The following is an 18,164-nucleotide window of genomic DNA, read 5'->3' as shown; positions in this document are numbered from 1 at the left end:
CAGCCTTGAATCCCAGGGATAATTCTCACTTGGTCATGATGAATAATCTTCTTAATGTATTGTTGGATCCTATTGGCTAGTATCTTGTTGAGAATTTTTGCATCTGTGTACATCAGATCTATAATTCTCCTTTTTGGTGGGGTCTTTGGTTTTGGAATTAAGGTGATGCTGGCCTCATAAAATGAGTTTGGAAGTATTCCATCCCTTTCTATCTTTTGGAACAGCTTTAGTAGAATAGGTAATGTTTCTTCTTTACATGTTTGATAGAAATCCCCTGGGAAACCATCTGGCCCTGGACTTTGTGTCTTGGGAGGTTTTTGATGGCTGCTTCAATTTCCTTCCTCATTATTGGCCTGTTCAGGATTTCTATTTCTTCCTGTTCCATTTATGGTAGCTTGTGGTTTTTCAGAAATGCATCCATTTCCTCTAGATTGGGATCTCCTAATTTATTGGCATATAGCTGCTCATAATATGTTTTTAAAATCGTTTGTATTTCCTTGGTATTGGTGGTGATCTCTTTCGTGATTTTATTAATTAAGAGTCTTTTCTCTTTTGTTTTTAATAAGGCTGGCTAATGGTTTATCTATCTTATTAATTCTTTCAAAGAACCAACTCCTGGTTTTGTTAATCTGTTCCACAGTTCTTCTGGTCTCTGTGTCATTGAGTCCTGCTCCAATCTTTATTAAGTCTCTTCTTCTGCTTGGTGTAGGGTTTATTTGCTGTTCTTTCTCCAGTTCCTTTAGGTTCAAGGTTAGCTTGTGTATTTGAGTTGTTTCCAATTTTTTGAGGGATGCTTGTATTGAGATGTATTTCCCTCAGGAAAATATGTATTTCCCTCAGGACTGCTTTTGCTGTATCCCAAAGATTTTGTATCTTCATTTTTATTAGTTTCCATGAATCTTTTTAATTCTTCTCTTATTTCCTGGTTGACCCTTCCATCTTTTAGCAGGATGCTATTTATCCTCCACGTGTTTGAGTTTCCTCCAAATTTCTTCTTGTGATTGAGTTCAAGTTTCAAAGCATTATGGTCTGAAAATATGCAGGGGGCAATGCAATCTTTTGGTGTTGGTTGAGACCTGATTTGTGACCCAGTATGTGGTCTATTCTGGAAAAAGTTCCATGTGCACTTGAGAATAATGTGTATTCAGTTGCATTTGGATGTAAAGTTCTGTATATATCTGTGAAATTCATCTGGTCCACTGTATCATTTAAAGCTCTTGTTTATTTGGAGATGTTGTGCTTAGAAGATCTGTCATTTGCAGAATGACAACATCTCCGTGTTGAATTCTCCCAGTATTAGTGTATTATTATCTAAGTATGTCTTTACTTTGGTTATTAATTGATTGATATACTTGGCAGCTCCCACGTTAGGGGCATAAATATTCATTATTGTTAGGTCTTCTTGTTGGATAGATCCTTTAAATATGATATAGTGTCCCTTTCATCTCTTACTACAGTCTTTGGGATAAACTTTAATTTATCTGATATGAGGATTGCTACCCCTGCTTTCTTTGGAGGACCATTTGAATGGTAAATAGTTCTCCAGCCTTTCATTTTCAGGCTGTAGGTGTCCTTAGGTCTAAAAAGAGTCTCTTATAGACAGCAGATAGCTGGTCTTGCTTTTTTTATCCAGTCTGAAGCCCTGTGCCTTTTGATGGGATCATTAAACCCATTCACCTTCAGAGTTACGATAGAAAGATATGAGTTTAGTGTCATCATGATACCTCTTCAGTCCCTGTTTTTGTGGATTGTTTTTTGGACTTCCTCTTTCTTTTACAGGGTCCCCCTTAATATTTCTTGCAGAGCTGGTTTGGAGGACACAGATTCTTTCAGTTTCTGCCTATCTTGGAAGCTCTTTATTTCTCCTTCTATTCTGAATGAGAACCTTGCTGGATAAAGTATTCTTGGCTGCAGGTTCTTCTCATTTCGGACCCTGAATATATCCTGCCAGCCCTTTCTGGCCTGCCAGGTCTCTGTGGAGAGGTCTGCTGTTAATCTGATATTTGTCCCCATAAAGGTTAGGGATCTCTTGTCTCTTGCTGCTTTAAGGATCTTCTCTTTAGGGCAGCCCCGGTGGCACAGCGGTTTAGCGCCGCCTGCAGCCCAGGGCGTGATCCTGGAGACCCTGGATCGAGTCCCATGTTGGGCTCCCTGCATGGAGCCTGCTTCTCCCTCTGCCTGTGTCTCTGCCTCTCTCTCTCTCTCTCTCTCTCTCTCTCTCTCTGTCTCTATGAGTGAATAAATAAAATCTTTAAAAAAAAGGATCTTCTCTTTATCTTTGGAATTTGCAAGTTTCACTATTGAATGTCGAGGTGTTGAACAGTTTTTAATGGTTTTTGGGAGGATCTCTCTATTTCCTGGATCTGAATGCCTGTTGCCCTTCCCAAATTAGGGATGTTCTCAGCTATGATTTTTTTGAAATATGCTTTCTGGTCCTCTGTCCCTCTCAGCACCCTCTGCAACCCCAATTAAACGTAGATTTTTCCTTCTGAGGCTATCATTTATTTCCTTTTTTTGAAAGATTTTATTTATTCATGAGAGACACACAGAGTGAGGCAGACACAGGCAGAGAGAGAAGCAGGCCCCACGCTGGGAGCCCGATGGGAGCCGGATGCAGGACTCCACCCCGCGACTCCAGGACCACGCCCTGGGCCAAAGGCAGGCGCCAAACCACTGAACCATCCAGGGATCCCCTATCATTTATTTCCCTTCACCTTTCCTTGTGGTCTTTTGTTTTTCTCTTTTTCTTCCTCAGCTTCCTTCCTTGCCATCAACTTGTCTTCTATGTCTCTCACTCTTTCTTCTACCTTATTAACCCTTGTCGTTAGGACCTCCAGTTTGGATTGCATTTCATTTAATTGATTTTTTAATTTCGACTTGATTAGATCTAAATTCTGCAATCATGAAATCTCTTGAATTCTTTATGCTTTTTTCAGAACCACCAGTAGCTTTCTAATTGTGCTTCTGAATTGGCTTTCTGATATCAAATTGTAATCCAAATTTTGCAACTCTGTGGGAGAGAGTACTGTTTCTGATTCTCTCATTTGTGGTGAGTTCTTCTTTCTTGTCATTTTGCTCAGTGTACAGTGGCTAAAAGCAAGTATTTTTTTTTGTAAAAATAAATTTATTTTTATTGGTGTTCAATTTGCTAACATACAGAATAACACCCAGTGCTCATCCCGTCAAGTGCCCCCATCAGTGCCGGCCACCCAGTCACCCCCACCCTCCGTGCTCCTCCCCTTTCACCACCCCTAGTTCGTTTCCCAGAGTTAGGAGTCTTCCATGTTCTGTCTCCCTTTCTGATATTTCCTACCCATTTCTTCTCCCTTCCCCTCTATTCCCATTCACTATTATTTATATTCCCCAAATGAATGAGACCATATAATGTTTGTCCTTCTCCGATTGACTTACTTCACTCAGCATAATACCCTCCAGGTCCATCCACGTGGAAGCAAATGGTGGGTATTTGTTGTTTCTAATGGCTGAGTAATATTCCATTGTATACATAAACCACATCTTCTTTATCCACTCATCTTTCAATGGACACCGAGGCTCCTTCCACAGTTTGGCTATTGTGGACATTGCTGCTATAAACATCGGGGTGCAGGTGTCCCGGCGTTTCATTGCATCTGCATCTTTGGGGTAAATCCCCAGCAGTGCAATTGCTGGATAAAGGGCTTGTTTCCAAGGTCTATAAAGAACTTATTAAACTCAGCACCAAAGAAACAAACAATCCAATCATGAAATGGGCAAAGGACATGAACAGAAATCTCACAGAGGAAGACATAGACATGGCCAGCAAGCACGTGGGAAAATGCTCTGCATCACTTGCCATCAGGGAAATACAAATCAAAACCACAATGAGATACCACCTCACACCAGTAAAAACAAGTATTTTTTAGAAGCACAAACTTTTCTCTCTGTAGTGCTCCAGCTGTTTTTTCTTTAAATTTCATGTCAAATTAGTAGGTTTTCAGGATGATTTGAAAATTATCTAAGGAAGTTGGTGGGGGCAGATGACTTGGGGATCTTACTCCTCCACCATCTTGCCTGACAAATTAGAGTTAAACAAAATATTTTTTATTTGTTTGTTTATTTATTCAAGAGAGCACAGAAGGAGAAGCAGAGGGCAAGGTATGAGCAGACACTGTGCTGAGTGTGGTGTCCAAAGTGGGGCCCAATTTTATGATTCTGAGATCATGACCTGAGGTGAAAGCAAGAGTCAGTTACTTAACTGACTGAGCCACCCACATGTCCCCAGACAACATAGATTTTAAGACAAAATATTTTTGGCATGGAAAAAAATATTTTATAATGGTAATCACAGTCCATATATCAGAAATAAATAAAATTATAAGCATATGCACCTAAGAATAGAGCCCCACAATACATGAAGCATAAGTGGACAGAATTGATGGGAGAAATAGATACTCTAAAAATAATAGTTGGAAACTTCAATATTGCACTTTCAACAATGGATAGATTAGACAGAGTTCAGTAAAGAAATAGAAGACTTGAATAATACTGTAAGGCAGCTAGACCTCTTACAGACATTTGTTGGACACTACATGACAACAGCAGATACACATTATTCTCAAGTGCACATGGAACATTTTTCAGGATAGACCTTCTGCTAGGCCACAAAACATGTCTAACTATTCACATGAAGTGAGTATTCTTTAGTTACCATGGAATGAAATTATAAATCAATAAAAAGAATATTTAGGCAGTTCACATATATGTGGAAATTATACATCATACTCCTGTCTGTTGGGCCAAAGAAATCATAAGGGCAATTAGAAAATACTTTGTAATGAATAAAAGCAACATGCCAAAAATTATGGGATGCAGGAAAAACAGTGCTTAGAGGAAAATTTATAGCTTTAAATGCCTATATTAGAAAAGAAGAAAGATCACAATTTAGTAACCTAACCTTCCACTTTAAGGTACTAGAAAGAGAAAAAATAATACCAAAGAAAGTAGAAAGAAAGAAGTGATAAATATAAAGTCAAATTAAATGAAATTAAGAATAGAAAAGTCATAGAGAAATTTTTTAAAAATCAAAAGTTGGTTTTTAGAAAGACCAACAACATTGAGAAGTCATTAGCTATACTTACAAAGAGAAAAGATAAGAAGATTTGAATTATTAAAAGCAGGAATAATGGAGGGGACACTACCAACATTATAAAATATTTAAAAAAGAATAAAATGGAATACTATGAATAACTGTATGCCAACAAATTATGTAATTTAGATGAGATGGTTAAATTTCTAAGAAGACACAGACTACTAAAATTGACTCCACAATAAATGGAAAATCTGTATAGAGTTATAATGGGTAAAGACATCGAATTAGTAATCAAAATACTATCCACAAAGAAAAGCCTAGGCCTAGATCGTTTCACTGGTGAATTCTTCCAGAAATTTAAAGAAAAATTAATACCCATTCTTTGCAAACTCTTCCAAGAGAGAGAGACAGAGAGAGAGAGAGAGAGAGAGAACACGTCTTAACATATTCTCTGAGGCCAGTAGTAGCCTGAGAGCAAGACCAGACATCATAAGAAAATAAAACTATAGACAAAATTCCCTTAATAATATAAATGCAAATATCCTAAACAAAATGCTAGGAAACCAAACCCAGCAACATGGATTACATATTATACTCAAGTGGAATTTATTTCAGGAATCCAAATTTTAGCATCTGAAAATCAATCAATGTAATAACGTAATACACCAAGTAATTGGAATAAGAGAAAAAAACCCATTTCATTATGTTAATAAATACAGATATTTAAAAAAGCCTACTACCTTATGTTAGAAACATTAAACAAACTTGGTATATCAGGTTAGTGGTTGTCTAGGGCTGGAGGGAGGGTTGGGATGACTGTTAATGGGCAAAGGATTTCTGTTTGGGGTTGCGCAAATTTTCTAAATTAAGCTTGTAATGATAATTGCACAACTCTGATTATACTAAAGCCCACTTAATTGTACACTTTAATTAGTGAATTTTATGATATGTGAGTTATATCTTAAAGTCATTTTTTTCCACATTGTGCATGGAGAAACGGAGGTTCCTTTGGTTCTTTTTTAAAAAAGATTTTATTTATTTATTCATGAGCGACACAGAGAGAGAGAGAGGCAGAGACATATGCAGAGGGAGAAGCAGGCTCCCTGCACGTAGCCTGATGCGGAACTCAATCTTAGGATCCCGGGATCACGACCTGAGCCAAAGACAGACACTCAAGCACTGAGCCACCCAGGTCCCCTCCTTTGGTTCTTATAGAATAACTGACCTGGAATACTGTTTAGAAAACTTTACATCTACTCTGTTGAGTTCATGTCTAGGGAAAAGGAAGCTAAGAGAGAGGACTGACTCCTACAGGGACCTAGAGCTGGGGTCCAAATTGGGACCAGAGTCAGATTTTTTGATTTTGCATTCTAAGATTCTTTCTATACTATACTATACTCTAAAGCAGGTATCTTGCATTAAAATTGCCTGGATGTTCTTTATTGGGGCTGAGGGTGCTTATGTTTGAAATAATCCAGTTGGCAGTAAAGAACTGGACCAGTAGTAAGTTTCCTTTCATTCCCTCCCCTTAGGGAGTTTTCCTGCTAACCAGTCTAGCTTCAATTTAATTAGGATCTGGTTGTGTTTTCTGTTCTTTGTCATAGAAGAACAGCTATACATTCTGATGGTGTGAAACCAGTCCTCTTTTTTCTTTCCCCAAGAGTCTACACCAGCTCGTTGGGCAGTTCCAGAGGTCCATGATATCTTTTGGCAAATTGCAGCTTCTTTTCACGTAGTGCATAGTGTATAACTGGAAAATGTGTTTCATTACTAAAGGATGACAGAGTCCTCTCCCCATATTATTTTTATCGTAAGGAAGCATGAATTTTCTCCTTAAGTGGCAAGCAGTAGGCCCCACACTATATAGTACCATATTAGGAACTTCAAGGCAGTTCTTTGCAAAAGGTTTTCATTAAGGACTTCCCAGAAATAAGAGGGCCATATTTCAGCTTCCAGATCTCTTTCCAGAGCCAGACTGTTGTGGAAAAGCCTTTCAGTGTGATTGGAAAAATATGTATTATGCAAGTGGCATTTGACAGCTGGGGACTAATCCTGAATTCATCTACCCTGAATTCATTAGATGGGGGAGGGTGATGAATAACAAGCCATCAAGGTGTTTTGTAGCAGCCCCTTACAACTTTTGTCTAGAACAGGAAAAAAAACGCAAACGTAAAGATAATGTCCTTGCCACCACTGTCACCATGCTGAGTTCTCTTCCTCTTAAAATGAGAAATATTGATCTCTCTCCATATTTGGTTTTCCTTCTCCAATCCACACCCATGCCCAGTGTTTCAGGGTTTATGGGAATGATTATTCTGTTATGGCACTAAATATGAATTGAAGGGTTATCAGTGTGTTAATTGGGTAACAGCTCAGCCAGGGATTGTATGGCTGCACTAGCAGAAAGGAAGGGGAGGGAAAGCTGGGGTATTTTGGCATTTTGTTTGTTTTTCCTTTGTGAAAAGCAGTTGCTAAGTTTAAGTATTTCCTCTTCTTTTTAATTAATGGGCATTATCTTGCTCAAAATGGACTCATACTGTTCTAAGGGACCTTCAGAGAACATTTAACTCTTTCATTTTTCAGATGAGAGAGCAAACTTAAGAGGGGATGTTCCCTGTCCAAGATCGTGGGGCCAGTTAACCAGAGTCACTACTGGAACCCAATAACCACTCACCTTCCTGGGTTCTGTGCAATATCACTGTGCCTCACCAAGCAGTCTCTTCTCTTCACAACCTCTTTGCTAAGCCTATGATATTTTTTTCAGAATCACTTTCAGATTGTGAAAGAAGAGTCTTGTTTTCTTTTTACTGCCTTGTGCCATGAATGCACCTCCAGTGTTGGTCTGAAGATAGCCATGCATTTCACAGACCTGCAGAAATGGAGTAGGGGAAGTAAGGTTTAGACAGGCTGAAGTTACTGTTGTACTTTATCTAGTTGGCTCCTGCCTAGATTGATGAAACAGAAGATCAAGAGAAAGATCTTTTATAATAGAATTCCCCCCCCCCAGATATGTGGAATTTAGAGAATCCAAGTATGAATGAGGAAGACATAATTCTAATACAAATTGGGTTGTGTTTCAGATATGGTGATGTTTGTGCTGGGCAACACAAGGCTGAGATTTGTGAATGTGATCTTACTCAGGTTGACCAATTACCTGGATGTGGATATAAATGTGGGTATAAACTGTGGGTATAGATGTGAATATAGATGGTATAGGTGGTATAGGTATAAACTGTGGATGTAGATGTGGGTGTAAGTTAACATTTGCAAAGCACTTTATAGTATACAGGGCACTTTCACATACCTCATGTAACTTAATCTGGAAAGGAAAATGTTATTATCTCCATTTTATACATGAGGAAACTAAGGCTTAGGGAGCTTAAGTACTTTCCTACTGCTAGTCAGTAGTAGGCTAAGCCTTAGATTTTCTGAGTATTTTTTTTCCACTGTTCCACATTGTTTTTATTCCCTTTAATGATGAAAGAGAATATAAGTGCTATTTGGACAAACAGATAGTTTAGAAAGAACAGATATAAGGAAGAGATATGTGGCCTTCTGTAGAGAAACAGGAGCATCTACCAGTATGCATGTGCAGGGGAAGTGACCATTAAGAAAGGCTTGAAAGCTGGAGAACAGCAGTAAAGAAGGGGGTAGCTAGCAGGGCTGATAGCCCAGAGCTTGTGGTAGTTTCTGGCATCATTAACCAAATATGTGCTATTCTGGGAAGGCTGCTGTGAAGAAGAATGTCCAGACCAAGGTAGAGATCTTTAAAGGAGAATTCTCGGGCAGCCCGGGTGGCTCGGCGGTTTGGTGCTGCCTTCTGCCCAGGGCGTGATCCTGGAGACCGGGGATTTAGTCCCATGTCGGGCTCCCTGCATGGAGCCTGCTTCGCCCTCTGCCTGTGTCTTTGCCTCTCTCTCTCTCTGTCTCTCATGAATAAATAAATAAAATCTTTTTAAAAAAATAAAGGAGAATTCTCTGAAGCCAATGGAGGTGGTTAAAAAGAATTGGAAAAGCTTCATATTGATGATAGGTGAGGGGGTGACCCTGGACAACATTCATTATAGCTTTGGGATGTAAAATGAAGCTTAAAATAGTAAATTAGTTAATAAGGAAGAAAAACAGGGAGATATTTTAATAGGTCACTTAGTTTTCTATTCTAGGGGTTTCATAGATGGTAGAGACATTATTTAGTCCAAGTTATGTGAATGTTGACTTTTAGGGCTAATATATATCTTGTTTGAAACCAGTTTCATCTTTAGATGGAGTCGTATGTTTGCACTGGTGTCATTCATAATAATACTTGGTAAAAATAATGGAAGGAGAACATCTTTCTTAGTACTTTTCAGTTCACCTGTTTTACCTATGATTTCTATTTGATCTTTACAACAACCCTAAGAGCTAATCAGGTAGGGTATTGTTAATGTTCCTCTTATATAGGTGAAGTGACCAAGGGCAAATAATGGTTTCCCAGTTTTACAGATCAGGAAATTGAAATTCAGAGAAGTTAAGTGATTTATTTGCTTAGAGTTATTCAGCTAATATGTGGCAAATTAGGGTCCAAAGCCAGATTTTCTGGCTCTCAAGGGCTTCAGATTTTCTTCTGTATTCTAGTGTATTCTCTGTAGAATGGTATCACTGGTTATGCCCTAAAGGTAGGTTTGGGAATTCTGTCTCTGGGCTTTCTTGTATAGTCTCCTGCCATGGTAGTTACCCAGTTCTCCCTGGTGGATGTCCCTGCTCTGGCCTGGCTTTGTACTCAGCCCACTTCTGCTCCTTGAGCCTGCCCCCCTAGCACCATTTTCTTATGTATCTCACTATCTGTAAACTCTTATTATTCACTCTCCTCAGTGTTGCCCATTGCCAGCTGCCATCTCCTACCTTCTGGACCCTAGAAGGCCCTCTCAGAAACCTTGCCTTACTGTACCTTGTTTTTTTTAATAATAAATTTATTTTTTATTGGTGTTCAATTTGCCAACATACAGAATAACACTCAGTGCTCATCCCGTCAAGTGCCCCCCTCAGTGCCCGTCACCCATTCACCCCCACCTCCCGCCCTCCTCCCCTTGTTTTTATGCCTGGCTACCTGTCTCTGCTCTGATGACTCACTTGCCACCCTCCAAATTGTGATTTAAAGTCTTTGGTCCTTTCCCTCATGTCATGTGTTAGGCAGCCCCCATTCAAAGGAGCTCATAAATATAGGTATGCCATGGTGATATTTAGGACCAATCCTTTTGGTCCTAATACCTCTTTTTCACCCCTGTGCCTTTAATCAGCTTCTGCTTCCCTGCTAGTATGAGAATAATTGGCATGTTTCCTGGGCAAAGCCCATTATACAGATTTCCTTTGCAGCAGGCAGTTTTGCCCTGGCCCATGTAAGGTATTATTTCCAAAGTTATTGTTGTTGTTTTGTCAGGTCTAACAAGTCCAGCAGGATCTGGCTGATTAAAGCATTGAACCAGTCACTGGGCAAGGAGGCACTTGCTTGGCAAGTATTTCTAGGGAGAATTCTTTTCTCTCAGGAGCAGTCTTAACCTCAAGGAGTAGTAGTTGTCTTTAGGACTAGCTTTCCCAAAGTGTGGCCCTCCAGGAGCTTCTGGGTGTTCGTGAAAACTGACAGTTGTGGCTTTGATGTTTCTTATGGGAAACTGAGTTTCTACATCAGGCAAGAGTTAATAATATGATGTTTAATAAAGAACATGTAGCATTCCATTGGCATGTCCAAGAAGGTCACTCTGGTCTCTCTATTGGATCAACAGAGACTTTTGTTTTCTAATGGTGCCAAATAGAAGTAGGTAGAATAGATAGTCACAGGCAGTATATACTTCGAAGTGTTTTATAGGCTCTGACTTTAAGAATAAGTGATTAGGGGAAACTTTTTAGCCTTGTGCCTTTGCTCTTTGCTCCTTCTTAGGAGTCCTGGGCCAAAGCGAAAGGGGATAAGGAATTACTTGATTTCTCAAAGACTTCTCCTTGCTCTCTTTGCACCAAAGCAAAGGTCAGCATACTACGGTTCATGGAGCAAATTATGCCCACCACCTATTTTGTAAACAATGTATGTTTTTGTAAATAATATTTTATTGGCACAGAGCCACACCATCTTGTTTATATATTGCCTAAGGCTGCTTTTTTGCTAAAATGGCAGATTTGAATAGTTTCAGCAGAGACAACATAGCCCTCAATAAAAGAATAATCTGTGTAACATTAATTGACTATTAGGTAGGGCAAGATGTTGAATTCTTTGAATGTTCCTTGGACTTCTTAGTTTTTGTCTAGCTTCATCTGGGTTTGTGTAGAGAGATATGTAAGGAAGTGGCTTTAGAAATAGCCTACTTTGTGATACACAGTGAAGGCTTAGAATCCATATGGTGCTACTAGGTGTTTTTGTTTGTTTGTTTGTTTAAGTGGATAAAAGGCTCCATCACCAGTGATGCATCCCTAATGCCTAGCCCCAGGACCTGACACAATCTCAGCTCTGGTCTCAAGAAGCTATCATCCAGGATTTTTACTTTCCCCAGTGACCAGTCAGAAGCATGTTGCTTCTCCAGTGCTGAAATTGTTCAGCATTTGACCAGGAACCCCTGTTTCCTCTTTCCCATCAGAGACCATCATTGGGATCTTTTACATATCCCTTGAATAGTTTGTATGTGTTTGTTGATTTTGAATTTTGAACTGGTATATTAAGCCCTAAGGTATAACCTATGGCTTTGCTGTAAGGGAAACCCATGATTTCTGATGTATTATTTGTCATAAGAGGAATCTTTTCTTCTCCCTGACAGATTTGGGAATTTCTGGTTTACTAAAAGGGCCAGATAGCAATTCCCTTGATAGTTAGCAATGAAGGTAACTGGACAGAAACCACAAAAGTCACAACTGGGCATGCTGCTCAGTCAGGCTTTCTCCAACTGTTCAGATATTATTTCACGGAGGTCCAAAGAAATTAAATGTTATGAACAGGAGTACCTCTCAGCTTTCCTGGTTTTTATTTATTTCTTGTGATTAATTAGTATGATTTTTGACATTTTGGTATGATTTAATACAAATTTTAAAAGCATGGCAATTTCTAGATGTGATTTCATGTTATTTATAGTGGCATCTCTACTAAAATGGAATAATCTGGCCTCTAAAACGGAGTTTTAGAGAATAACCACAAGTTCCCTTATATAAGTAGGGCAGTCAGAATTATAGTGTTAGAAGAGGTCTGGGAGGCCATGGAGTCCACAACAACTCTGTTTTCCAGGCACCTAAATCAGCCAAAATAGATGAGAGCTAGAAAAGGAATAGAATTAGATTGTTTCCTGAGGAATGTTTTCCATCATTAATGTCTGTCCTTTTGGGAGCACTGGATGCTAGTTTGTTAGGGAAAATACAACTTTTGGATCCCAGGGCTTTAATTAAGTCTTCTATTTTTTTTCAGTCTTACCTAGAGGACACTTGGGACTAAAGTAGTTAAAGATATGCTCTTGGTTAAGGTTATGTTACTGAGCTTAGGTTTCAGCATATTCTCTGTATAGGAAATAGAGTTTATCAGCAAAGAATGACATGGTGAGGCTTAGCACAGTAGCTTGATGTTTTGGGAATGAGCATTAGCATTCTAGGAACACAGACCTGGGTTAAAATTACATATTTGCCTTTGACTAGTTGGGTGTTATTTTGCAAGCTACCAGCCTCTTCAAATCTCAGTTCCTTCAACTATAAATGGAGATAGTAATACCAACGTTGGTCATTGGGTGTATTAATGAAATAAGATATTTAAAAGTAATATGATCTTGATACATGTTAGGATCTGCTAAGTATTTTATAAAAACGTATTTGTGGCAATGCTTGTGTTATAAATAAACTTAAATTGTAGTAATCAACAATTTGGTTGGAGTTTGGATATGGGCTATTAATTGAGAATTTAAGAATACATTTTATAAAGAGAAGAGCAAAGGAACACGAGTCATAGTGCTTCTGTCAGATAGCCCTGCACATGCCCCAGTAAGAATGAAGTAGGGACTAATCAGAAAGCCTTCTGATATAGCATATAAAAGAAACTTCACTCACAAGGAAGGTATTAGTGTGCCTGATCTTGATTTGCTTTTCTATAGTAATCATTTGAGAAAGATTAGCAGATCAGCAAAAAAGATTAGCAGAAAGATCAGCAAATAGAAAGATTTCTATTTGCTGTGCCATTGAGTGTCATATCTTTGCTGAAGTTCTACTGGTGCTGAGAAAGAGAATACTCTTTAGGTCTGGTCCAAATGCCTAACATAGTACCTGACCCTCATTATTCTCTAAGTATTCTACTTGAATGAATAATGAGAGCCATTTTATAACAGGTAAATTGAGACAAAGAATAGTTCAGTGGCTTATCCAAGGATTAACGCAGAAATTGTGGCCTTGTCCCTAATGGGACCTGGTCTCCTGCCTTGGTTTCTTAACACAAATCCTTCCCTCTCCAGTCTCTATTTCCTCTTGTCTTATGCATGTCATGCAGTGTAATGTAAAGGGACTTCCTTCTCCCTCACCAGTTGGTGATTAGCTTCTACCTAAATTTGGATAGTGGGTTAAAAATGCAGTGAGAGTGTTATATGGCAATTCAAAGTACAATGTTTTATCTAGGATTTCAAAGTTGCTGAAATTGCAACAATTAGGGAGGGACCCTTTTTGGCTACATAATCAGAGAGGAGGTAGAACAAAGGGGCCTAGGTTGGGGTATGGAGAAGGATGGGTGTCATGGCATAGATTTTATAGGTGTTGACTTTGAAGAAAAGCACAGTAACAGTGATGTGTGGATATGGGTATAGAGGGTATATCTCATTCTTCAGCCTTGAATCCTTGAATCTGACTACATTCCTCAGGGATCTGGCATGATTAAAAGTCAATTATTCTGAGAGAGCCACAGGGTAGGGTTAATGTACATTAATAAATTTGTGAGTAGAAGTCTTCTCCCTGAATACACAGACATCCTCTGTTTCTAGAAAGCTGACCCCTTTTTGAACTCCTCACTGTGCCCCAATTATTGCAGAAGTAATTTGGAAATACCAGTGGAAATACATAAACAGGGTCTGTTACACAGTGGACCTAAACAAGTTGGAGAGGTATAATTTCACATTCGATGGCAGGCTATTTGACTGTTTTGAGTTTTCCTCTTCCCTTGCTTCCTCTCTGCTTTTGAGTCACTGCAGCAGCTCTTTTCTTTTTGTTTTCCTTTTTAAATTTTTTTTATTGAAGTATAGTAGACACACAATGTTACATTAGTTTCAGTTGTACAGTGTAGTGATTCAACTTCCCTGTATGTTATGCTATGCTCATAACGAGTGTAGCTACTGTCACCATACAATGCTATTACAGTATAATTGACTAGATTCCCTGTGCTGTACCATTCATCCCCATGACTTACTCATTCCATAACTAGAAGCCTATATCTTCCACTCCCCTTTACCCATTTTGACCAAACTCTATGTTCCTCTGCTCTGGCAACCATTACTTTATTTTCCATATTTATATGACTGATTCTGGTTTTTTATTTTGGCATTTGATTTGCTTTTTAGATTCCACATATGGGTGAAATAATATGGTATTTGTTTTTCTATGACTAACTTATTTAACTTAACATAATACCCTCCTGATCGAGACACATTGTTGCAAATGTCAAGATCTCATTCTTTTTATGGCTGTGTAATATTCCATTGCAAATATATACCATATCTTCTTTATCCATTCATCCATTGGTAGACTTTTAGGTTATTTCCATATCTTGGCTATTGTAAATACTGCAGCAGAGAACATGTGGGTGCATATATCTTCTTGAATTAGTGTTTTCATTTTCTTCTGATAAATACCCAGAAGTGGATTTGTTCTACAAAATGGTACTTCTATGTTTAATTTATCGAGGGACCTCCATTTGTTTTCCATAGTGACTACACAACATTATATTTCTATCAACAGTATATGAGGATTCATTTTTTTCCCACATCCTTGCCAACCCTTGTTAATTCTCATCTTTTTGATAATAATCACTCTGACAGGTATAAGGTGATACCTAATTGTGGCTTTGATTTGTATTTCCTTGATGATGATGTTTAGAATCTTTTTCAAGTGCCTTTGAACATCTGACGTCTTTGGAAATTTCTCTATTCGGATACTATTTATTTATTTATTATTATTTATTTATTTATAAATAAAAGATTTCTTTATTTTTTTATTTAGAGAACGAGTAGGAGAAGAGCAGGGGGAGAGGGAAAAAGAATCCGAAGCAGACTCCCTGATGAGTGGAGAACCTGAAGCAGGGCTTGATATCATGACCTGCGCCAAAATCAAAAGTTGGATACCTAAATGACTGAGCGATCCAGGTGCCCTAAGATCCTCTATTTTTAAACATATATATATATATATATTTGCCATTGAGTTGCATGAACGCTTTTTATATTTTGGATATTAAACCCTTAATGAATATATCATTGGCAAATATCTTCTCTGTTTGGTAGGTTGCCATTTTGTTTTGTGCATGGTTTCCTTTACCATGCAGGAGCTTTTTAGTTTGGTACAGTCCCACTTACCTATTTTTACTCTTATTTTCCTTGCCTTAGGAGACATACCTGAAGAAATGTTGCTGTGGCCAATGTCAGAGCAATTACTACCTGTATTCTCTTCTAGGAGTTTTATGGTTTCAGGTCTCACATTTATTTTTTTAATTTTTATTTTTTAAAATATTTTGTTTACTTATTCATGATAGACACAGAGAGAGAGAGGCAGAGACACAGGCAGAAGGAGAAGCAGGCTCCATGCAGGGAGCCCGATGTGGGACTCGATCCCTGGTCTCCAGGATCATGCCCTGGGCCAAAGGCAGGTGCCAAACCGTTGTGCCACCCAGGGATCCAGGTCTCACATTTAGATCTTTAATCCATTTTAAGTTTGTATTATTATTATTATTATTATTATTATTATTATTATTATTATTTTGTAGTTTCAATCTCTCCCAGAAATGTAACCTTTATGTTTTTTAAATTTTTATTTTTGGGTTTCAGGAGTAGAATTCAGTGATTCATCAATTACATATAATACTCAGTGCTCTTCATAACTACTACCCTCCTTAATACCCATCACCCATTTACCCATCCCCCACCCAACTCCCTCCATCAACCTTCAGTTTGTTCTCTACTGTTAAGAGTCTCTATGGTTTGTTCCCTTCTCTTTCTTTTTTTAAGAAAGGTTTTATTTATTCATGAGAGACACACAGAGAGAGGCAGAAACACAGGCAGAGGGAGAAGCAGCCTCCCTGTGGGGACTTGATGCAGGACTTGATCCTAGGACCCTGAGATCATGACCTGAGCCAAAGGCAGATGCTCAACCACTAAACCACCCAGTCACCTCCCCTCTTTTTTCTCTCTTCCCATGTGTTCATCTGTTTTGTTTCCTAATTCTACGTATGAGTGAAATCATATTGTATTTGTCTTTCTCTGGCTGACTTATTTTGCTTAGAATAGTACACTCTAACTCTGTAACATCATTGCAAATGGCAAGATTTCACCCTTTTTGATGGCTGAGTAATATTCCATCATATAATGTTCCTATATATATATATATATATATATATATACACACACACATATACACACAGACACACATATATACCATATGGACACTTGAAATCTTTTCATAGTTTGGCTATTGTTACCATAAACATATATGCTGCTACAAATATCGAGATGCATGTACCTCTTCAAATCTGTATTTTTGTATCCCTTGGGTAAATAATTAATAGTGCACTTTCTGGATGCAGAAAAAGCATTTGACAAAATGCAGCATCCATTCTTGACAAAAACCCTCAACGAAGTGGATGTAGATGGAACATACCTCAATGTCATAAAAGCCAAATACAAAAGACCCACAGCTAATATCATCCTCATTGGAGAAAAACTGGTACCTTTTCCTCTATGGTCAGGAACAAGACAGGGATTTCCACTCTTACCATAACTATTTACATGGTACTGCAAGTCTTGGTCTCAGCAATCAGGCAATTAAAAAAAGAAAAAGGCATCCCAGATTGGTAAGGAAGAAGTCAGACTTTCACTATTTGCAGAAAACATGATACTCTATGTAGAATACTCAAAAGAATCCATCAAAAATTGCTAGATACATGAATTCAGCAAAGTCACAGGTTGTAAAATCAATGCACAGAAATCTGTTGCATTTCTATACACCAAAAATGAACCAACAGAAAAATAAATCAAGGAATCAATTCCATTTACAGTTGCACCAAAACCCATAAGATACCTAAGAATAAACACTTCTGAAAACTATAGAACACTTATGAAGGAAATTGAAGAGGACATAAAGAAGTGGAGAAAAATTCCATTCTTATGGAATGGAATAAAAAACATTGTTAGAATATCTATACTATCCAAAGCAATCTGCATATTTAATGCAATCCTATCAAAATACCACCAGCATTTTTCACAGAGCTAGAACACACAATCCTAAAATTTGTATGGAACCACAAAAGACCCCAAATAGCCAAAGCAATCTTGAAAAAGAAAAACAAAGCTGAAGACATCACAATTCCAGCCCTCGGGTTATATTACAAAGCTGTAGTAATCAAAACAGCATGGCACTGGCCCAAAAACAGACACAGAGATCAACAGAACAGAATAGAGAGCCCTGAAATCAATCATGATTTTGTGATCAATTATTCTGTGACAAACGAGGCAAGAATAAACAATGGGGAAAACACAGTCTCTTCCATAAGTGATGCTGGTAAAACTGGACAGCCCCATGTTCAAAGAATGAAACTGGACCGTCTTTTAACACCATAAACAAAAATAAACTCACAATGGATTAATGACCTAAATGTGAAACTGAAAACCATAAAAATCCTCAAGAAGAACACAGGCCGTGATTTCCCTGACATCAGCCCTGACAACATTTTTCTAGATATGTCTCCTAAGACAAGGGAAACAAAAGCAAAAAGAAACTACTAGGACTACATGAAAATAAAAAGCTTTTGCACAGCATAGCAAACCATCAACAAAACAAAAAAAGCAACCTACTGAATGGGAGAACATATTTGCAAATGATATATCTGATGAGGGGTTAATATCCAAAATATATA

The 18,164-nt window shown here is 38.2% G+C and overlaps 1 protein-coding gene across 4 annotated transcripts in view; it reads left to right on the top strand.

Moving 5' to 3' along the window:
* Positions 1–18,164, top strand: part of OPHN1 (oligophrenin 1) — a 519,936-nt gene that overhangs the window by 16,094 nt on the left and 485,678 nt on the right. The gene's annotated exons all lie outside the window — the stretch shown is intronic.

The sequence above is a fragment of the Canis lupus genome, chromosome X (genome assembly GCF_003254725.2).
Source record: "Canis lupus dingo isolate Sandy chromosome X, ASM325472v2, whole genome shotgun sequence".
In the NCBI taxonomy this organism is placed as follows: domain Eukaryota; kingdom Metazoa; phylum Chordata; class Mammalia; order Carnivora; family Canidae; genus Canis; species Canis lupus.
Note: the sequence above shows the minus strand (reverse complement) of the source record. Positions and strands in the feature narration are given on the sequence as shown.